The 16,702-nt window shown below is 50.8% G+C and overlaps 1 long non-coding RNA gene across 1 annotated transcript; it reads right to left on the reverse strand.

Moving 5' to 3' along the window:
- Nucleotides 1-1,984: 1,984 nt before the first annotated feature.
- Nucleotides 1,985-7,085, reverse strand: LOC311443795. Its single transcript, XR_014697501.1, has 3 exons — nucleotides 6,761-7,085; nucleotides 6,427-6,591; nucleotides 1,985-2,392 (listed from the first exon to the last, which is right to left on the reverse strand). It is a non-coding gene; the product is annotated as an uncharacterized lncRNA (long non-coding RNA).
- Between the last annotated feature and the right edge of the window lie 9,617 nt (nucleotides 7,086-16,702).

The raw sequence follows: 16,702 nt of genomic DNA on the forward strand, positions 1-16,702 counted from the left end.
ACAAATGTGTGACAGCGCCAGGGTCTTTGTTGGCAGCAATTCAGTGACCAGGCAAAGGGCAGCCTGAGGCTGATGCCCTGATGGTGCTCTGGGGCCATTCGTTCCCTTGACTTGCTGGGGCTGCCACCTCCCTGCACCAAGAGGAGCTTTGGGATGGGTCTGTAGCACACCCCCCACACACACACACACAGCCTGAGGACACTGCCAACCAGTCCTTTCCTTCTTTTCTATCTTAAATTTGGTGTTAATTTTAGAAATGCCAGCCCTGGCCCCCTGGCAGGGGTCTGAGCTAACACCAAGCTCCCAGGCACTGTCTGCCATGGAGAGTTTGCCACCTTCACCAGCAAGAAGATGTTTTGTGGTGGACATCTCCAAGGACACCCCATGGCACTGAGGGCCACAGCTGTGCTGCTGTATAGGGTTTGGGGCCATGGCGAGCACCAGTGCCTGTTCCCCAAAGTCCTTGTCCCATCCATTGACCAGATGGCAATCACCGACATTTTCCAAGGCTCTTCAGAGTTTCCTCTGAACTGAAGAGTTATGTTTGGAGGAAGTCTTCATATGAGAAACAAAACGACATGAGAAGTCATTACTTAATACTTTCCCCGAATCCTGAGTGTCAGGACTCAGAGGCAGCCGATAACGTGTGAAACCACAGCAGTGAGTGATGCAGAGAGCAAGTGAGGTTTTGCACAACTATTCCTGAGCCCTGGCCGTCCCCATCAGACGAAACTTTTTCAAAGACGTTTCTGGATAGTCACCCATCACCATTTCACTGAAATGAGAAGAAGCTGCAGGTAATGACGGAAAAACCCAGCACAGCTCTGGCCACGTTGCACACACCTGGCTGGGGAGGCAGAAGTTCGGTGAGGATGAGGAACGGCTCCCCTTCAGCATCCCCAACATGAAACATCGACAGAGGGCTGGCCAGCTTGCTCTGAAAACCAGGAAACCCGTACTCAGTAGTCACCAGCACCCTGACAAAAAAGACGGGGTGGAAATTATGACAGGGGGGATCCTGGCAGAGATTCGTCAGCACGCCTCGCTGGGAGGGCAGGCTGGCAGCTCCTCTTCAGGAAAACATTGCTTTGTGTTGGCAACCCAGTCCTGGCCATCTCCTCCAGCCCCCATCACCAGGTCCTGTGGTGGCTTCTGCTGTGGGCAGGAGCCCAAATCGATGAGGAGGTGTTGGCTGAGCTCTGGGCAAGGCAAAGCCCCGTCGAGCCATGCCCTTACCTCTGCTGGGCAATGCCAGGAAGCCTGGTAGGTGCTCTGTTACTGCTTCACAGAGATGGTAGGGATGGGGCAAGAGGCTCTGAATCCTCAAAGCTAATGTCATCTCTTGCCAAGGTCAGGTTGTGTCGTGGCTGCACAACCTTGGCCACTTGGCTGCTGTAGGAGCTTGGGGGAGTGTTGCAGAGAGGTAAAAGAGGGTCATGGTCCAAAGGGCTGATAGGCAACAGAGGAGGACCCAGTGCCTGAGGGAAGAGCCTGCCTATGTGAGACTTCCCCAGGGCAGGTGAAGTTCACCCGCACCTGGTGACAAGCCCGGCACTGAGCAACCAAAAGGGTTTTCTTTCACCCCAAACTCTCCGAACATAACCATAACCGTCTGCTTGCGCACCCAAACGGGCACGGTTCCTCCAGCCAGATAACGCCTGTGTGAGACGATGGGAAAATGTGATCCATCGCTTGCATTCCTATTGACCTACTTGCGGTATTTCCGCTGATCAGCAAATTGTCTCCACTGCACTCGGCACTCGGCTTTGTTTACCGAGAAAATATCCGGTTGCCTGCCACAGTGATCTGTCAAAGGCTGGGAGCAGTTCTGAATGCAGTAAGGTGAAAGCTAACGAAAAGAGAGTGATTTTTTTGGGTGCCTGCTGTGGTTTCGTATAACTAGCTCTATAAATTGTGCTGCTCACCCCACATACTCTTTACAATTAACAAAAGCCAGGTGCTGTGAAGTACTAAGAACAATAGATTCAGAAAGAGGATTTTATTCTGAGTCACAAAAGGAGTTTGCTTGCAATGTCGTGGGAGGGATGCAAAAGGGAACCTGTAAGAGAAACCTGAATTTGTCCCTTCAGTGCGGGGCTATGGTTAGAAGGGAAATTTGAGCTTGTCCATGATTTGTTTTGCCATTTCTTTAGATTTTCCTTCTGCCATATCTCCCAAGTCTTCAGGATTACGCCTGTCACCAGAGAGACGGGACAGACGGGGCCAGAACGTCACAGAAAACATCACCAGCATCCGGAGAAAGAAAGGTTACATTGCAGTTTCCGTTCATTTCTTTAACTGTATGAATTAGAGAATGCTCCAGAGTGAAGAGCAGCAAGAGGCAGGCTCAAGGATAGGAGGCGAGGTCAATACTCGTGGTGGTCACATCTCCCTGTGGAAGAGAACAGCAGATGTTGGCTGTAGCCACTACTGCAGTAATGGCAGGCTGAAGCCTGGTTGTTCGTGGTGTCCTTCACCCATGGAGTCCCATGTGGAGGTCAGCAACCTTGTGAGGCTCCAGCAGGTGTGAACACAAGCCGTCCTGGGCTGTGACACAGCCTGGCTGCTGGGGAGCGCCCGGGCTAAGGAGCCAGGGGCCAATGCCCAGACAGGTGAGGGGACATCTGCCCCTTCTCTACCACCTTGCAGAGCAGCAAAGAGCAACAGGGAAAGGCTGCAGGGGACAGCGCCAGGGCTGCTCTCCCTCTGAGCTGTCCTGCTCCAAGGGCTGTCATCTCCTGTGCCCTTCCCACTGTCTGTCCTCTCCCCCAGCCCCTTGGATGCACTCCAAGCTGGTCTTTCCCAAGGGGATAGGGGGGGTGCAGAGCCAGGTAAGGCAGAGGAGCCAGCCCCCCTGGAGGATGGAGAGCACGGAGGGGCACGTGGCTCTCGCCACATCTGGGCAGTGATGCCAGCCCTGCCGTACTGAGCCACTGAGAGCGCGCATCTCCAAACTGCTGATGCAGAGCCTCGCTGCAGCCGTGAAACCACAAATGGCACTAGAAACTTCTTGCAGTGACGGCTGCACCTACCTCTCCTGGCTTCCTAAAAATAGAGCTTGGCACAGGGCAGGCTGCAGCCCTGGCCCTGCCAAACAAGCGTGAGTCACCACGGAAGAAGGCAGGAGCACCCCGCACATCCCGGGGAGCAGCTCTGCCCAGCACAGGGTGCAGAGACCCGGAGCCATCAAAGCCGAAGCGAAACGCGCTGGGGATGAGCAAAGCACACGGGAGGTTTTGCACCCAGCGGCCGCCTCCCACGGCAGGGTGCCATTGGGTGGGTGGGGGGGGGCCCAGCTTTATCTGTGCATCGCCCCCGGCTCTCCAGCCCAGGACAGGACCAAAACAGCCACGGCATCTTCATCTGTGTGGGACTGGTGAGCAAAACAAAAGTCTCAGGGAGGAGAGGAGGAATGCGGCTGCTGTGGGGGTCAGCAGTGCCCACCAGGACAGGGCCACCCACCCTTCAGCTCCCACTACCCCACAGGGGTCCCCGCCACCTGGGTGAGAAATGCCCCTAGGTCAGGGTCTCTACCTAAGGAAGGGGTCACAGCCCGTGGCCAGATTTCAGGATGTGAAATTATCAGACAATGGGGAATCATCCAAAGCTGATTTGGCAGCCTTTAATTTAAACTTCTGACTTGCTCTCCCACTCTGAGCATTCCTCCAGCGCCACCCCAACCCTCCAAAGCAGTACTTGTGCAGGAAGGTGGCAGAGGTAGCAAGTTGCTGCTGGAGCCATTCGGGCTTCTGTCTGCCTATGCCGCATGGTTTGTGTCACCAGGCAAGCTGGAAAGCAAAGGCACGTTGTGTTGTGCTCCTGTCTCATCACTCCATGTGAGATCGGCCACACTCTGAGTGGTGACAGCAGGGGCTGAAAAGGCTGGTTGTTAAAGCTTATTAATGTTTCCTCTTGCATTAACGTAGGATTTAGACACTGTGGAGAAGATGGTGACCAAGTCTACTTGAAGGGGTCCCCCTAGAAGTGCTGGACAGTGGGAGAAGTGGTGTCTGCTTGGGAGACACCCAGCGTGCATCCCCTTGGGTCACTGGGATCCCTTGGGATCCTGCACAGCCCCTAGGTGAGAACGGGAGTCATGCTGCTGAAAATGACAGGAGGCAGGATTGCAAGGGTGAGCTGCCAAGTGGACGAGCCTTGAGAGGGGCAGACAAGGAGAAAAGCCTTAGCCCCTGGCTGGGACTGACCATACCTTGGAGAAGGCAGCACCTGCATATAAACCCACACACTGCCACGCTCCCTAATAGATGCTCAGTCTGAGAGCCCAAGCAACATGATGCACACATGTCCTGAGCCAGCAAAACCAATCCTGAATCTCTCACAGAGCAACACAAAGGCAGGGTAGCATTGCCTTCAGTCGTGTGCAACAGACGCCGCAATGGTAACCCACAGCGCTTCGGTCTCAGCGCTGGCAGCAGCGAAGCTTTGAGCTGGGCTCGTGGATGCTGCTGTGCCTGCCAGGAGCCCTCTGCCCATGCCCTGTCCTGGCCATGCTGCAGCACCACAGCCTTGGCTGGTTTGCAGCAGGCCTGGCCACAGCTCGCTCCTTGGCCACGCTGCAATGGCCCGAGCCTTGGGACGCAATCTGGCTAACAAATCCAACACAAAATCCCTGTGAGCTTGCGAGAGATGCGGCAGAGAGTGGATGCTAAAACAACTCTGCCATCTACTGACTCCTCGGCTCCCCTCCCTCCCCTGCCCATCCCTGCTGCAGCCATGCTGAGGCTAAACCAAAGCGTCTGGCTGGATCAGAGCACCATTGCCTCTCTAGTGAAATTAAAAGGAAATGACACAGGCAGAGGTTGAAATAGAAGAAAAACAGCCCTGAAGGCCTCAGGCCTGGTGTCATGCACCCGTCACCCTGCCAGCATGGGAGGGCATCTCTCGGGCTGAGCCCTAGTTGCAGGGTCAGCTCTCTCCTTCCAGCACGGCAAGGCAAAGGAGCCACTGCTGCAGAAAGTATCAGTGGGAGGCACCAGCCACGAGGATGAGGACGTCACCTCAGGGTGCTTCTGCAGAGGAAAATGTCAGCAGCATGGTGACAAATGTCAGACCTGCATCTCAGGGGCCACGCACAGCCTCTCCCCGTAGCCCTCTGGGGCAGACGAGGACATTTCCATGGCCGTGTGGCAGCAGGATGATGCATTGATGTGAGGGTGTGTAGGATGTTTCTCTTTCTAAAGAGGAATGCACAGAGGAGCTGTGGCATGGCCATGGGCTCTCAGCTGGATGCACTGGAGGCTCTGGGTCCTGAGCTCTGTGCCGCTGCAGGCTCTGAGGTCCCTTATGCTCTCTCTTAGGGCCTTGGGTGAGAGAAGCAAAGCTGAGCACCCTGCTGAGCTATCTGGGCTACGCATCCTTTCTGCAAAGGGTGCTTCACACTTGAAAATGAGTAATGAGGTCAACAGACGTGGCCTCACACAACACCATGCAAAGGCACGGCATCAGGTAGCCCACCTCCACTGCTCCTTTCTGCCCTTTTCAGCCAGCCCCTGCACTTCTGATGGCACAGGCAGCTGCAGTGCTGAGATCCTGCTCCCACCCCCAGCCAAGCCCACCCCTCTCAGGCAGCTCCACTTCTCCTCGGGTGTCTGCCTTCAGCTAGAAGGCACAAGGCTCCAGGAAAAGCTTGGAGATGCTGGCTCTGCCCACCGAAATGCCTGTGCAATGGATGGGAGCTGGCACTGGCTCTGCAGACAGCAGGTTGGAGCCTGAGCCAGGGCAGCCAGTGGGTCCCTGCTGCACACCCATGTCTCTGGCTGGGCTTGAGAGAGGGCAGCTGGGTGAGCTAGGGGTCAGGATGCTGTGTGGAGGCGGCTTTGCAAGGATTCTGTGATGTCCCCAGCAACTTCCCTCCTAAGGGAAGTAGCTATTTTCAGAGCCATCAAGATCTCCTCCATCACCTGAGTTTTGTGACCAGAAGGGGCTCAGTGCAGGCAGTCTGTAGCTGATGGAAGCCTATCCCAGGCAGGCTTTAGACCATTTTAACACCCTGTTCTTTCTCCACCACTCAGCCCACACCATGGCCCTGGAGCATCCCCTCCATGGGCTGGGAGTCCAGGTTGGCAGATCTGCTGCAGCTGTCCCCAGGCATGACCAGTGCTTTGTGTGTGTACTGCTGCTGATCGCTGTGAATGTCACTGTTGCAACATCAACCTTCCCCAAGGTGCCAAAGGGAGGGAGCAGAGAGGGTTTAGGCAGGCCAGAGCTCCCCCAGAGCTCCCCAAGTCAGAGAAGAGGCATTTCCAAGAAGTGGCTGCAGCCCCTGTGAATCACAGCTCTGGTGGGGAGCCGGGCATCTCCCGTCCTTCCAGGAACGCAACAGCAGAAAATGCTGCAGCCTCACCCCAGGGTCCTCTGACACTGGGACCAAATTCACTGCAGTTTCTGGGTACAAGTCAGTCTTACCAGCAGATGTGAAACACTTCTCGGAGCTTGCAGGCTGCTTGCAGTGGGCTGGGAGACGTCAGCTTGCCTCGTGTTCACCACAGGGGCCAGGCTCGCACCCAGGCAGCTGCTGCAGGGCGCTGCTGTGCTGGGAGCCCAGCACCCAGCCCCGGTCATGGTCACATCCTGGCAAGAGCAGGGTGAAATGAGACAGTGCCTGGAGTCCCTTGGGACAGCAGGATGGGGCTAAAAACCCACATGAAAGGAAATGAGAGCTAGCCATATGCAGCCTCCCCAGGGTCACATCACACTGGAGGAGCAAAGCTGCATCTGGAAAAGGCTACTGCAAACTTACCCCACTCATCCTTAAATTGGACACAGAGCTCTGGGTGCATGTGCAGGGGCAGATCCTTACAGCAAACTGCAGAATCATGGGACTCAGCTTTCCTGCTAACATCCCAGTATCATGTTCCTACTGCCCCAGCAGATTTCTAAAAACCCTGAGAAATCCCTCTCTTGCTGCAAAACACCATGAAAGGAAAACCCATAGAACATGTTGAAGGAAAACACCCAAATGGCAAGAACCATAAGGAGAGAGAAAAGGATTGTGTTCAGGGAGGGGAAGAGGAACATGCTGCTCTCAAGAAACTGACACCATTTTGCTGAGCCATGAGAAAACCTACCCACATAAGTGCTGAGTGTGGTCAGCCCTGTGACTGTAACCTGGGGCAGCTGTGCTGGAAATGGGGCTGAGTGGTTTGAGAGAAATTAAAGCAAACCCCACAAACATCCCAGCTCCTTCCCTCAGACTCCTTCATGCCTGCCATGGGCCATTGGGATGTGGCTCCTGTTGGGTTGTGCTGCTGTAGTCTGAGTCAGGATGCTCGCGATACCCTGGAGAAGTCAACTGGGATGTATTTCACCAGAGGTGGGGCATCTCTGCTGCTGGGGAAGATCCAGGGGTGGAAAAAAAGCAAACCAACACATCGGGTTTAGAAAAGAGTCACTGTGCTAGCTCTTGCCCGAAGAACAATAGGATTTCAGAGGGGAATTGGCTTCCATTGCTGCACTCAGCATCCCAAGAGATACAGCTGCTGAGGAGCATGAGTGAGCTTTTGGATTTTCTGAGTGCAGAATTCCCCCTAATTATCAACAAACTAGGCAAACCCTCTGCAGTCAGCAGCAATATTGTAGCAGCTTGGTATTGCAGCACGATACTGAGCCCCAGTGTTGCTGCACACACACACGTCTCCTCCCCACCAGCCATCCCCCAAGACCAGCAAGGTCTCTGGCAGTGCCACGTGCCGCAGCAGCTTCCAAGCAGAAGCCTACATTTGGTGCAGGAAGGCAAATTTCCCCCCATTCCCTCTTTCTGTGCATGAAATAACATCTGAGCACATGGTCTCTGAGGTGCCCGTCAGGACCTTCAGAAAGGGACCGCTTAGGTTTTTTTCTTTTATTTTGCACGGCAAGAACATCAATGGAACTGAAAGTAGGTTCACACCACAATGCCCACCCATGCAAAGCTATAACGAACCACAAAACCAGGCAATTACACAATCTTCTTTTAATATTTACCAGGCTCATTTTCCGAGTACTGGCTGATGCTGGAAACGGCCTCCGAAGAGTTTAGTGGTAGAAATGACCTCTTGGCCTGCTCTCGCTAGAAAAAACACTGAGCTTGTCCTTGAGGGCAGAAGCATGTGATTCAGGTCTCTAAGAACGAGCCCCAGTCTTCAAATAATCCTGCAAGTGCTTGGATTGATTCTGGTACAGTCCCAGGAAGGCTTATAATACTCTCCCTCACGTAGCTCAGCTCAAAGAGAGAAGATGTGAAGCATCTCCACCCAGCTGACCTTCCTCACCCTCAGGCCTCTTCACAGCCTGTCAAGGCTTCCTGAATCCCCACTGCCAGCAAAACCTCAGCTGATGGCTGTCAGGGGGGACACTGGGGTTTCCTTCCAGGCAGAAATCCAGTGGGGTATGTGGGCAGGACATGAGCTGCCATCACAGCATGCCAAAGCTTGCCAGGGCACCTCTTGCTGTCTCCTGGGGTCTCGTGCCCATCAGATGCAACCCAGGACCTCGGGGCAGAGGCAGGACAACCCTTCCACCAGCAGCAAGACAAGCACAGCTTTCCCTGCCGTGAAACCTCCACTTCCACTTAGGTAATGAGAATCCCACAGTAAAATCAAAGCACCCAGAACATCAGCTCATTTGTTGAATTAGCACATTTAGCCAATTAACCTCAAGCCAGACACAAAAGCAGTGGTGGATGCTGAGCAGCTGTTTACACAATGCAGCTCCTGCCAGGACATGCTGTGCAGGGCAGCCCATTAACCATGGAGATCAACAGCACGGTCCCACAGGGCTCTTTTTCACCCTGACACTTGGGGGATGCGATCCAAAGAGAAATAAAAGCCAAGCTCCCCTTGTCAAGCTCCAGAGACATCAGTGCAGGCTCAGGAGGGGCGAATGTTTTCCTTCAGAGATGTGAGTGGTAGAGTGTGCTGTGCACCCCTGGCAGAGGAGACGTACCAAAGGAGTGTGGCCACATCCCGAAAACCTGCAATGCTTTCACAAAAGGCAGGCCGAGACCTATGTAGTAGGCTGGGGCAGCTGGGCTCTCACTGAAGTCCACAGACCAGGGAAGTGAGGATGAATTGCGGCCAGCATCTGTGAACAGGTTGAGAGCTGGGTTGTGATGCAGCCTGAACAACTGAGCCAGGCCAGCCCTGCTGGAGCTCAGGGGACACCATGAACACAAGACACCTTACACTGACACCAAAGGTTTGGTGCCCAACACCAACAGTAGCTGATAGTCAAGAAAATTAAAGTCCCACCAAAATCCGTCTGCAATTACCTAAACTAGGGTTTGCATCAAGAGCACTGCCTTTAGGAGAGCCTTGTGTGTACCTCTGGCTCTCCAGCATCCCAGGGCTGGGAGCACCACAGTTTGCTTACGCACTGCAGCAGAAACACTTCCTTCCCCTTGTTGCGCCCTGCTGTCTGATCCTTGCTGAGCCACTCTCCAGTTTTCATTTCCTTAACAGCACGAATTCACTAGTCCTGCTGATGCAATACAGCAATGTAGCACTTATCAGGCTAAACCTGGTGGGAAGTCGGCTTCCCACGCTGCACCACTTGCTGGCAGCTCTGGGATGCAGTGCGGCTCCCGGGGAAGCAGCGGTCGCTGTGGGAGCCAGGACCTGGCTTGCGGTATGCAGTCTGCTGTTGCCTCCTTTTGAGGACTATGGCACATGCAGGCACCAGCAGCATGCACAAGCTTTGCATAACCTCTCTTCCACTGGGCTTTGCAGTTTGCTTTTCCAAATATCTTCTTGTTTTATTATCAGGCAGGAGGACAGGATTTGCATTCCTTACCTCAAGCCATTCCTTATTCTTGCGTTTTGTTTTTTTGTTCTTTTGCTGTCTGTTCAGCAAATGTAATGTTCAATGCAGCAGACCATGAAAAATGTTAAAGTCTTTGGGATCAGCAAGCATCTTTTCATTCTGTGCAGATGAGCCTTGTCCTGAAGGAGCCTCCTGGAATTACCACGCCAGCATCAGAACTTTGCATTTTTCACCCAGGCACCAGATATCCATCACAGTCACTGGCAGCACAGTGAATCCACCCACAAACAAGTGGCAAACCTAACAGCGTGTGTGGCAGCACACTGCATGTCCTCAGGCATGCAAAGCACTGCTGTTAGCACTGGCAATATCAAACAGCAATATAATATACACAAGCAGCCAGAGGTGACCCTTGCTGTTTTGACTGCAGGTCCAAGCCCTGAATCAGGCCCTTTAAAGAAACAAAGAATAATGAATCACATTTATCCAAGAAATAAATGGCAACATTGAGGACTCAGGAAATGCACAACCAGACTCACTTCCTACATGGGGAGTAACAACATCTTCTTTCATGCCATAATGGCTTTCTGCTCTCAGGACTTTTACTGTATGCCAGATGACTGAAATAGAGCTACTTGTGTTTAGAGCCCCCGCAGACAGAGTGGAGTTAATGAAACTGTTACTTTGGCTGAGGTTTCAGAGGAAGGGCTTGTAGAGACCTACAGCAACAAACCAAACCTAAACGCAGCCTTGAGAGAAGGGCTCTTAGATTTATATCCAACCACTGTGAAAACCTTAGAACTGACAGATTATCAGCTGCAAAATTTACCCAAACCTACTTCTAAATAATCATGAAAGTAGCTGTCAACCAAGAGCAGTCTCAAAAACACACATCAAGAGCCAACACAACAGCTTAAAAAATCCTTCAAACGCATAGACAAGGGAAGCTGTACGGCTTGACTCACTTAATTGCTTAAATCAAGCAAAATTCCAGTTTAATAACAGCCTTATATACAAGGAATATGTCACAAATAATGCGTCAACAGAAATACGTTTAACACAAAGAAGTTAAACTGGTTCTGTGGCAGATGCTCGTTTACATATGTATTGATTTAATTACAGATTTCTGTCCCTGCTTTCAAGATTGCTAAAAAAGATTCAGAACACAATTCCAGAACCTCTCAAGTTGAGCCAGGGCGATGAGATGCACTAATTTTTCCTTTGGTTGTGCCGACAGAGATGTGCAACAATCCTGCTCTTATTGACGTAAACAAAGTCAGAGGCAAGGGCAGTCCTGGCACTGCCGAAGCTCCGGATGAACCACTGGATGTGCCGCTGTTTGTGGCTGCCTTCATACACATAAAAAGTGGAACCAGGCCAGAAGACCCTTGGGTTTTCAGTCGGATTAAAGTGAATTTCTGTGCATGTTTCAGCTGTGTACATGAAGGATGGGGGAAATGCGTGTGCAGAGGGGCATAAACCTGACTTTAGGTTCAAGCACTCCCCAGTTTGCAAACCACAGAAAGCATTGTTCCCAGGCAAGGAGGAGCAACAGAGAAGGCTCTTATTTCCCTGAAACCCCTCCCTTCCCAAGTGTTTCTGCATGGAGACAGGCAGCAGTTCTCATTAGTCACTGTTAGACAGTTGTTTTGTGCCCTCCGGCCTGTCAGTGTGGGAAAAATGCCTAAGAAAGCTTAGCCTGACAGCCTGCTGCAGAGCCGGCAGTGCGAGCGCCCCGCAGAGCTATTCCAGAGCTCGTTCCCAGACAGTTATTTCTCACCAGTGTTTCCAGGCTGCTTTCCTGTGTGAGGAACAAGAAGGAAGAACTATTTTTTGGGGTACCAATACAAGCCTGCAGGCAGACACTGGGTTTCTAAGCAGGGACTGCTGCAGCGAAGCAGAGATGGCACCAGGCACTTACCTATGTACCCAGTGATTGTGCCCAGATATAAGACATGTAAGAGATAGCAGAATTCACACCCCCATTAAGGGAGAGCCCCAGAATCAGACACCTGCATCTCAGGAATGCTCCTCACACACCCCAAAGCTAGCAAAGCATCCTGCTGGGATGCATGTGGTGACTGCTCACCCACGAACAGGGTACCTCTGCTTGCATCCACGCTTGGGCAGGACAACCCAAATCACCCAGGGCAAGCATTTGGCAATCGTTTCATGCTCCGTCAGCAAACAGGGAGATCAATGAGTGGGTGCTTGGAGTCTTCATACAGCAAACTGGAAACAGCCCCTGCCCCTCCTGCCCCAGCCCTTTTACTCAGTGTAAATCACGCACGGTCCTGCTACCTGCAACACCCTGTGCTCCTTGATGCTGTGCCTCTAGCAAGGACCTTTGTGATTCATGAGCAAAATCATGCCTAGCTGCTCTTTGCACGCTTCCAGTCAGCACCTACCGCCAACACCTTAGGAGGGGAAAAGAGTATTTGATGCTAAACTCTTCTTAAAATGTGGAGCTAAGCTAGCATCAACAGGTAATGCATGGTGGATGGAACTGTTAGTATAACATGGCTTAAATGCCTCAGTTATGCAGTAGCTTGACTGAAGTCAGGATTTTTTCCTTAAAATCTACTTATTCTATGTTTTAAAACCTCCTTTATGCATCAAAAAGTCCAGCTGGAGTACTAATCTAATTACCCATCATTTTTAATTAGCCCTGGTGTTTTTCTCTGGAGCGAGTTGAGCTCAGTACCCAGATTGCACACAACGTTCCTCACCCTGGTGAGCTGCACATGGTGACGTCTGTTAAATATCATTTATCCGGCACTCTCTTGAGAATTGATAATATCTAGGTAGTTCACAAGAAGCGATATTTGTCCTTCCTGCCTTCCTGAGAAGATCCAGACCTGATGTTTCTGGTTACACCATACTCCTACACAACACTGTAAAAATCCAGAGGTCCTGGTCTCCAGAGCCACCGCCAGAACCAGCTGGACATGGAGGCTGCTCTGTGGGACCAGGAGCTGGATAGGGTCTGTGAAGCCTGTGGATGAACAGAGAGTTGCTCTGCCAAGATTGTGTCATGCTGCCTTTTGTTATGCTTCCCCAAATTTTGTTCTCCTTCAAGTGTCTCTATCCAAGAGAAAAACCTTTTAGGGTCTCTTCATAATTACTGAAGAGGACAAGGGACTTTTAGGATGTGGTTTACCTGATCAGTTTTATACTTCAGGGTGGGATGTTCAGGCCTACAAACTCTTTTTGTCTGCACTGTCTGTAAAGAGACCTTAGAGAGATTCCACTGTCTGTCTACATGGCTAGATATGTATGGAGAAACAATCAAGACAAAGAGGAAGAAAGCAAAGCTTTCATAGGAACCAATCTTTAAAGAGCAAGAGAGAGTTAATCACATGAAAGGCCAAAAAAAGGTGTTATCCTTTGACTGCATCTTCCAGTGGTATCTGCAATAGTGGGGACCAAATTAGCTTCAGCAAGGATACAAGACAGGTAGGCAAGGCAAAGGGACAGAACAACAAGGAACAGAAAAAGAAGGAGAAAAGTTGTTTAAGTAATTGGTGGAAAACTCCTTTGTAGCAATGCACTGTGGTGGAGGCTCTGGGATGGACAGGGACCTGCTCCTTAACATAGAGGCAATGCCTTCTGAGCACAAGGACTCTGCTGAGCCCTGGGTGCAGCCACCACCAATGCACACCGAGTACTTCTCCCCAGCAGGGCCAGCACTCACAGACGGCCAGACACAGGAGGCAGCTTGCGACAGCTGCGACAGCCCAGGATTATTCTAGGCTGTGCTCAATTACAAGAGACACCCTTTGGGTGTTCAGTACATTCAGTTTCCTTCGATCCACTCAATTTGTTTTTCCAGCTGGCAGAGGGATTTACCTAGAGTAACATTTCTCTTTGGTAAATACATGGCTTTGTGAGCTAATGCAAGAGGTTTATAACGCTGAGCATAGAAACCTTTAATCCTGGTGGCTGGGAGAGGGTTGTTACTTTATGCCTCACCCAGGCAGAAAGGTAGTCTGTAGGAAGTGTACAAAGCATTGTTTGTTCCTGTTTATGTTACCTTGCCCATTACCTAGCACTTGCCAGGTGAATAAAGACATGAGGAAAACAGAGCTCGCTCTGCTCAGGCTGAAACGCAGAGTCTGCAAAGCCCAGGCTGAGAGAGCCTGTGATGGAGATGCAAGAGCACAGGATGATGCAAACCTTTGCACTTTCCTGTGAGCATGAGCTGGGTGCTCTTCTGCACAACCAGGACAGGTCTGCACCAATTCCCCTGCGCCCTAGGACCCGAAAAACCCATGGAGTGATGGAACCTGACCACATGGAGACAGCTCAAAGACCTCAGGTCAGCTTGGGGACAGCAGTGCTGCAGGAAGCTGGCACGCTGAGGGGCACTGTGGCTGCTGACAAGCAATGCAGCAGGAGTCGCAGTGGCTCAGCAGGGATGGGGTGCGCTCTTCATGCCATGCTTTGGGGACTGCCCCGTCTCAGCTGGCTCTTATCCAGCTCCAGCCAGCCAGGTCTGCCCCAGCTGCAGCCATGCAAAAGCCCCAGGAGCAGCAGGGCCCCACACTGCTGCCACCCCCCCACAATTGCACCTTTGCACCTCTTCAGCAAAGAAACCACGATATCTGGATGATGCGACCACAGCCGAGCTGCTTGCACAGCAGCACTGTCACTGAGGTGACACACAGCCCTCCGAAACGGCATGTGATACCAAAACAGGGAACAAGTCCCAGCACCCAGCCCCTGAGGCACTAAAACCAACAGCCTGCAGTGCTTCTCTGCTGAAACCCTCCAAGATAGAGGAGAAGGCAGGGGAGAGCTCTCTGGATCGCTTGGAAATGGCATGAGAGGAGGCAGCCCTTCAGAGCGCCACACACAGGGCTTGGCTCAGCCGCCATTTTCCTGGTAGCTTCTGGGCACAGGAGCTCACCTACCCCATATTTGCAAGTGAAGATGAAAGCCTCTGTTCACATCACAAGATTTTCCTACCCTTGCTTTCTCTCTCCATGCTGGGGGAGGGAGGATGCCATAAATTCACTGTTCTCTTCCCAAAACTGCTTGTTTTCTTTGATGCTTGGAGAGTTTTTTCTTAATAAAAAAAAAAATGGAAACCTACCACCACTCGTTTCCTGACCTTTGTAGCAGTGTAGCTGTCTGAACTAAAGGTGTGAGACATGCCAGGCCTGCTCTGGCCAGAGCTTGTCCTTCCCCCAAGACTCAGAGCTGCTCAACAGGAGCAGGGCTGCTTGGTGGAGAGCTTTAAAATCAATAAGATGGCTGTGGCCAAGTCACCTGGTAGCATTCCTGCCTTATTTTTCTTTTTCTTTTTTTTTTTTTTTTTTAACCTTTAGGTTTTTCTTTAATAGTGAAAGAATTGTTCCTGTTTGTCACCACAGTCCGTGACTATTTTTAACGCTGCTCACAAGTGACTAAAGCAGGGTGGAGCAGCTAAGCCAGTCACACTGCTCCCAGCCACCCACAAAGTTTATCTGACCATCAGAGCAGGAGCTGGAATGTGGCCACCTGTCCCTGCAAATGTCTGTGTCCAGGGACATGCATGGTTAAAAAGTGCAACAGTTCTGCTGGCTTATTAAAAAAAAAAAAAAAAAAAAAAAAAAAAAAAAAAAAAAGGCCATACTCCCCACAGGATATGTGTATCAAATATACTTGCATACTTGCAAGAGATAGATGATTTCTCTCAGTGTTCATACTCACAGAGCACATAGTTCTCATCTCAGCTGCCCCAATCATCACAAAAAGAAGGAAGGAAAGCCATCCATTCAAAGAAAATAATCCTGGGCTGGAGCAGAATGCTGTGAGCTTACACACTACCCAAATGAAGGCAAATAGCTGTTTCCTACAGGGTCAGTAAATTACCAGAAAATGTAATGCCCAGGCCACGTTTGTCCTTCTGTCCTTTGGAGCAGTCTCTGCAGAGATGCATGAGCATGCAGGGAGGCGGAAGCTGCTGAAATGGGCACAGACCAAGCATCCCTTCTTCTCCCGTCACCAAAGTGATTGCTGCATTCAGAGTGGGAACTGAAAATAAACGTGGGAAGCGCCAGATGGTAGCTGCTGAATGCAGGGCGCTGCTTGCCAAGCCCTTCTGAGCAAAAGAGCACCCATTCTGAATGGGAATGAAGATGCTGTCATCAGAGCATAACAGCAGTGTGAGAGCATCAGGGACACGTCGCAAGGCTGAGCAGAAAAGCAAGAAACAGTACATTCTGGACAAACAATATTGTCGAGGAAGAAATAATATATATTGTAGGCTTTTTATAAATAAGATACCCTCAGGCTGGCCAGGCACTTGCTCTCTTTTGCCAGGTCTGCTGCACAGGGGCAGGACGACAACATTGCCAGGCATTGCAGCAATAGCTTGAAGCATTCTGGTGTCAAGGCAGAAGCACTGATGTCTCATGTCCTTGCAATAAGAGACATGCATTTAAAAAAACATTTCCACCCCCAACTCTCTCCACACACACTTTGTCTGGCTCTAGGTGGTTGGCTCACCAGAAATACTGACTTAATAATTCACCTTGAATATTTTTTTCTGCGACATGCACAGGACCAAATTGTTTCAAGAAGCATTAAACTTTAAAGGCATTTAAATATATTGTTATATGTCTTTACAGACCTTAGGGATAAATCATTTCAGCATTTTCTTTTAGGGGGGATGGCAGAGGCAGACAAAAATTTTAAAGAAATAACTTCAATGGATTTACAACACAAATTGGTAAGGGAGATGTAGAGAGTACAGTGCAGAAATCTTTGCTTTGACTCATAGAGGAAGCCAGATTATTTTACCATGTAGCCTTAAAAAACTGGGAAAGGTGGATGTAATAACAAAAGAACTAATTGGAAATGTATTAGTAAAGTTAAAAGAGAAGAAAGGCAATTTTGAAAAAAAAAAAAAAATATATATATATATATCAAAAATCACCTTGTTCAGATGGCTGAGCCC

This window comes from Aythya ferina (genome assembly GCF_964211825.1).
Source record: "Aythya ferina genome assembly, chromosome: 13".
NCBI lineage: Eukaryota > Metazoa > Chordata > Aves > Anseriformes > Anatidae > Aythya > Aythya ferina.